The sequence below is a fragment of the Gouania willdenowi genome, unplaced genomic scaffold (genome assembly GCF_900634775.1).
Source record: "Gouania willdenowi unplaced genomic scaffold, fGouWil2.1 scaffold_420_arrow_ctg1, whole genome shotgun sequence".
In the NCBI taxonomy this organism is placed as follows: domain Eukaryota; kingdom Metazoa; phylum Chordata; class Actinopteri; order Blenniiformes; family Gobiesocidae; genus Gouania; species Gouania willdenowi.
Window position 1 is genome coordinate 119,416 of NW_021145181.1, and position 6,738 is coordinate 126,153.

At 43.9% G+C, this 6,738-nt stretch overlaps 1 pseudogene; it reads right to left on the reverse strand.

Moving 5' to 3' along the window:
* Positions 1 to 4,210: 4,210 nt before the first annotated feature.
* Positions 4,211 to 6,274, reverse strand: LOC114460295 (sperm-associated antigen 6 pseudogene; annotated as a pseudogene).
* Between the last annotated feature and the right edge of the window lie 464 nt (positions 6,275 to 6,738).

The window sequence follows — 6,738 nt, forward strand, 5'->3', positions numbered from 1 at the left end:
TTTTTTTTTTTTTAACCAAATTGTTAATATTAAGCTATTGCTAGGTTATTGCTATTGTTAGGTGAATGCTAATGATTTTTTCAACTTTTCACATTTTTCAACCCATTTCTTTTTTTTTCAACCTAATTGCTAATATTAAGCTATAACCTGGCAGGTTATTGCTGTTGCAAAGAAAACATCACACACACAATATATATAAACTACAAATGGCGGTGCATCTGTTCTATGTTTTTTCCTATATATATATATATATATATATATATATTTTGAACATTTTGTTTCTGAAAAAAGTAACTTGAACGTAATGATTAATGTTGGGAATACAAACATTTTACTTTTGCCTGTTTCGGTCTTGTCTATGTTTGAAGATTTGGTAACACAAACCATTTTATAATATTTAATTATTTACAGATATTTTAAAAAAACATTGCCAGCACAGAAAAGGTTTTTCTTTTCCACTTTGATTTTTATTTCTGACTTACCTTTCACTTATTATTATTAATAATTAGATAACTGTTTATTAAATAATATGTGGACTGTGGGAGGACCAAACCTTTCCATTGTTTGGATGATGGCTAAAAGAAAATCTGCATTAAAATGTGACAAAATATGAATTTACCAGAGAACAGACCAACTGGTCAGTTTTATTTTATTACAACACAGACGTGTTTCTATTCAGTCTGTGTCACTAACAGCTCAGTAAAGCCTTCCCACCACAACCCACAGTGTTTATTTCTATACACACAATTTATCCTACTTCTCCGTATGTTTCCATCACCATCAAGCTACCTCAAACGCCAAACAGGAAACAATGTTATCAAAATAAAAGCATGATTTATTTAACCAGTGTCACGGTCTGAGTTTACCTCCGTACTGAGATTCTAACCCTAATCCTAACATAATCCAATGAACAAATAAAACACGTGTCCGTTCACTTTGAAAAAAAATAAACAAAAATTTATAAATTTTTCGTTAGTGCGCATGTCCATATTAGGGCTGAATGATTTTGGAAAATAATCTAATTGCAATTTTTTTCCTCAATATTGCAATTTAGATTTAAAATGCGATTATTTTTTCAAGGGCCTCGTCATGTATTTTTCAATGAACACAAGCAATAAATCAATCTGGTTCATAATAAACAATTTCAGATTTATTTAAACTGATCCACTTCATAACTTGGTCCTGACCAGGTTAAGTGTTGCTGAAGTTTAAAACTATGAATAATTAAAATCCATAATTCAGAACAAAAACAACACTGTTGTTACAGAAAAGGCAGGAATGAAAAAACCCAGACAAGAAGCTGCTGACACTGTTAAAGCATAAAGGTGTTATATTATTTATCATATAAATCCATTGTGTTTAGTTCAGTGTTAAATAGCATACCTTTAAACAGATCTCAAGGACAACCTTCTTCCACCTCCGTAATATCTCTAAAATCAGGAATATCTTGGCCCAGAGTGATGCTGAAAAACTATGCATGTATGTGTTACATCTAGACTAAATTATTGTAACTCTCTACTGTCAGGATGTCCTAGTAACTCACTAAAAAGTCTCCAGTTAATTCAGAATGCTGCAGCTAGAATACTAACAGGTACTAACAGGAGACAGCATATTTCTACAGTATTGGCTTCCCTTCATTGGCTTCCTGTAAAATCTAGAATAGAGTTTAAAATCCTCCTGTTAGCATACAAAGCGCTACATGATCTAGCTCCTGTATATCTATAGAGACCTGTTAGTGCCCTATTGTCCGGGCAGATCACTCCGCTCTCAGTTTGCTGGTCTTCTGGAAGTTCCTAACGTGTCAAGAAGTAGAACAGGAGGCAGAGCATTCAGCTACCAGGCTCCTCGCCTTTGGACCCAGCTTCCAGTCTTAGTACGGGAGGCTGCTACTCTCTCCACCTTTAAGGCTGAACTCAAAACCTACTTATATGCTGAAGCGTATACCGTATAATAGCATTAACTTAACCAATAGAGCGGACATGGGCTCGTTGCATTTTACAGTCCTTGGAGTCGCTGTTAGATTTCAAATAAACGGGAAGAGATTAAAATTCTGATGTAGCTGGTTATGTTATTTACAGTCCGTATAAACAGGACTGAATCATAATATAATCTAATCGCTAGAGCAGACATGGGTTCGTCTGTAAACAGTCGCATTTACAGACCTTGGAGTTGTTGTTAGCTTACCAATAAATAGGAGAATATTCATCACCTTTATAATAAGTGCTGACTAGGCCACTAGGAGTGAGGCCCAAGGCCAAGATAGGCTGACTTGATATTAATGTATCATGTTTTTCTGCAGTCAGTGTCTTCTCCTCGTCCTTCTCTCTCTGCTCTGTTACAGGTGTTGTGAAGCTGATGATAGCAGTTCCTGATCTGTGGTTCACGGCTCAACTAGTCTGAGACACTCTGATGTTCTATCTCTCTATCCTGTTCTGTTGGTCCTTCTGTCCACTAACCTCAACCAGTCCACGCAGATGGCTGCCACCTCTGAACCTGGTTCTAACGGAGATTTCTTCCTGTTAAAAGGGAGTTGTTTCTTCCCACTGTCACTAAATACTTGTTCATGTGGATCTTGTTGGGTTTTTACTTTTTTATTATGAAATGTATATTTTGATAAGTGCATTGAGATGGCTTTGTTGTAAATTGCGCTATACAAATAAAGTTGAATTGAATTGTAATTACTCCACCAGCTTCTTCCCGGCCGCTCCTTTCACTCTTCCCTCTGTCTTTCTTTTCTCATTATCCTCTTCAAAAGCTCCATACATGAGGCACCCACTATTTAGTCCTCTGTCTTAAGGCTCAAACATACTCAGGCAGACTCCGCGCTCAACGGACTCTCATCTGACCTCAAATACTCGAGCAGACTTGGAGCGGAACGTCACATAGCGGTTGCATGTGAAATTTCTTTAAAATCCTACATTTCCCAGACACTTTCCCCACAATCCTACAGTTCCCACAATCCTTTGCGCACTGTTTACCTTTTTAGTCATGGCGTCCTATACTGACGATGAGGAAGAGGAGCTGTTTTGGAGCGTATTTGGCCAAATTTGCTCAATCTTTTCTCTGTCCGGGAGCGTGAAACAATTAACTGTGGCTGAGCTGAACACTCCGGAACTGTGAATCACCCGCAGAGCACACATTGTGTTGCAGAGAAGGGTGATGTGTTGACGGAAATCCGTCGTAGGGGCGGAAAACTTTAAACCCTGTGCTATAAGCAACAGCAGGTTTTGCAATGCCACAGTCAGGAAATATGTCTTTGCTCCGCTCATGCTGATGGAGGCTTCACGTAGTTCCAGTGTGGTCTGCCTCTGCAGCTTCATCTTCAACTGTCTTGTAGTTGCTTCACAGCAGTCGTTGAGTATGACATGGGACTCCAGTTTAATTCAACAAGCTGCAACGTTTATTTGACCAATCACTCAAAAATGGCATACAGCTTATAATTATTCTGTTCAGGTCAAACACACTCCCTCACTCTGCACACTGGTCGAGCGACCAGCGCATTCATTCGCAGTTAAAGGGCCACGCACCCACACACTCACACTGACAATAAATGTTATGTTCAGGTCCTGCATGGAAATTCTTCAACTCTTCCAATTAAAAATACTGAACGCTGGAAAGTTTACACAAAGGACCAGTATGTTTTAATATTCAAAATCAGTTTTATTGTCAAGTAGAGTTTTTAGACAATTTTGGCAAGTTTGGTGTCAATAGGCTCAATAATCCATAATATTTCAAATTCTGTTCTCTCTTTCAGTTCTCTCTTTCAAGTTCTCCGAGGCACCGAAAAAAATCTTTCTTTTTCATTACTCTAAACCTAGGTTAGTGCTTTCTGGGGTGATTGGACGGGGGTCTTGGGTTCCGTTTGGGAGGCTTGCCATCAATGCTGCCTCAGGGTCAGTTGCTTCTGGGTAATTGGCCAGGGTTCTTGGGTGCCGGTGAGGGGGTGTTGCCACCAATGCTACCTCAGGATCAGTTGCTTCTGGAGTGATTGGCCAAGGTTCTTGGGTACCGGTGGAGGGGCTTGCCACCGGTGTTGCCTCAAGATCAGTTGCTTCTGGGATGATTGGACGAGGTTCTTGGGTGCCGGTGGGGGGGTTTGCCACCAATGCTTCCTCAGGATCAGTTGCTTCTGGAGTGATTGGCCAGGATTCGTGGGTGCTGGTGAGGGGGCTTGCCACCGGTGCTGCCTTGGGATCAGTTGCTTCTGGGCCTAGGGTCTTGCGTCTGCTGGCTCTGGACCTGGCCACTGGAGGGTGCTCGCTGGTTTTTCTCTGGGCGTGGATCTTGGCCCTTCTGCTGGGGCCTTGGATGGAGGGCTCCCTGGGCCCTCTTCGGGGGTTGGGTGTTGGGGCAAGGATAGGTTTGGAAGGTTGGCTGCAAGCAGGGGTTCTCGTAGCGGGTGTTCGGGGCGGCAGCGGGGTGTGTTGGGTCTTGGTCCTTCTGCTAGAGTCTCGAATGGGGGGCTCCCTCGGCCCTCCCTGGGTGTTGGATGTTGGGGCATGAATAGGTTTGAGAGGGCAGGTGCTAATAGGGTTCTTCGTAGTGGGTGTTCGGGGTGGCAGCGGGGTGTGTTGGGTTTTGGCTCTTCTGCTGGTCCCTCCCCGGGGTTGGGTGTTGGGTCATGAAAAGGTTTGGGAAGTTGGGTGCAAGCAGGGGTTCTAGTGGCGGGTGTTCGGGGAGGCAGCGGGGTGTGTTGGGTCTTGGCCGTTCTGAGGCAGTTGGCTGAAGCCTCTTGAATGCAGCGTTTTATGGAATTGATCAGTTTCCTCTGAGCTGAACCAGGCTCAGCATCCATCTCCTGTATTTTACTTAACCCACCACTCATCACAAACTCTTGGCAAGCTTCACTGTCATGATGCATAACCTTGCTGAACTGGCCAAGCACATGATTTAAGATGTTGCTGGGAGCATTGCTGAGGAGAGGCTCTAAACTGGGCAGGTGAGTGCACTTCAGCAGGATGTTCTTCAGAGCCTTCTTACTTTTGAGCCGCAGGTCCTCCAAACTGCTTGCTCCCGTGTAAAACTGCAGCAATTTAGGCAGTAGGCCTGCAGTGGCTACAGCGTTGGCGTGCTCTGGTGTGTGATGTCCGATCTGACCAATGGACCATACGGTGGCCTCCTTTATGTGATCATCATCCTCCTCGGACAGACAGATGGCCAGCTGTTGCAACCCCTTGGAGAGGATGACGGCCATAGCGAGATTTTCACTATGAGAAGCGACGTATCCCAGCATCATGATCCCGGGAAGTCTCATGCTTCCACGGCTTTTATCCAGGTAGTCCACCACCTCCACTAAACCATCACAGTTCACAATCACCTGAGATAACTGTGCACTGTGTTTGACCACCTCCCACATCAAGGTGATGACATCTTTCTTTACATATTCATCCGGGTCCTGGAGGCAGATCATGACATCTGGGAAAATGTACGCCGCGATCACCATCTCAGCCAGTTCTACTGAGTGTTTACTGATCTGAATGAGAGTGAACAGCACCTGCCTTTTCAGTTTGACATCAGGGCTGCGGATCATCTGTTTCAGGAGTGCGATGGTGCCAGTGTTGACCTCCTCCCGATCCAGGTCATTTGTGTGCAGGGACAACAGCAGAGAGGCTGCACCTGCATCCACCACAGCCTGAGAAAGCATTGTATTTTGTTGTGCGATGTAGGCCAGGGCCCAGGCGGCAGCCTCTTTTACATCAGGGTCAACAGCTCCCAAACAGGAGACCAAAATATCCAACCCACCACTGTCAACCACAGCCTGGGAGAGCTCAGGGGAGTGTTTGGCCACAGCATGCAGCACAAACACTGTAGCCTTCTTATAATGATGAGGCTGTGAAGCAATAGACCAGATCAACTGATGCAGGATGTCTTTCTTCACCACAATCCTAGCCAGCTCTTCACTGTGTTCTACCAGATGGCCCAGAGCCAAAACTGCATTGTGCTGGATGCTGGGATCCTCATCCAACATGAAAAGACGCAACTGGGAAATCATTTTTTCCTTTTGGTGGACCTTCATGTTGTCAGAGTTGATTGACAAATCAGCAACCATCTGCTTAAATTCCATCCTTAATGTCTGGGACTGATCATAGGCTTCAATCATCTGTTGCTGAATCATGGTGGGTTTGTCAGAAGATGACTCCATATCAAGTGTTTGGTTGAAGAGAGTGCTCTCCATTTTGTCTCAAAATTTGTTCCTGTAATTCCTTGTTGAAGTAATGAACTTTTTCTTCTTTCGTTGTTATTGGTGTGATGATGAGTGGCTACTCGAAAGGATCCTGTGACATTAAAGGAACCTATGAAAAAGGAGCTTTCTTTGATTTTGAGAGAACCTGTGACATCATCAACAGCAAAGAAACATGCTGACTCCTGATTGACTGCAGAAGATAAGTTGTGACATCATCAAGAGCAGAGGAAAATGCTGACTCCTGATTGGCTGCTGAATAAGATACGTTAGTTCGCACGAGGATGATGCTGGCTGCCCCTTGGTCTCTGCCCATCTGCTGGGGTCTCGGGTGGGGGGGTTCCCTGGACCCAAACCCAGGGCGTTGGGCGTGGGCGGGTGTGTGCTCACGGGGGCCCTCAGGATGAGGTGGCGTCTGTGTGTGTTTGTGCTCCCTGGAGTGCTCAGGTGTGGGAGATGCCGCTTTTTCAGAATCAGAATTCCTTTATTAATCCCAGATGGAAATTACTTATGTTACAGCCACAGAAAAAAAATCACAAATAAAAGAATAAAACATT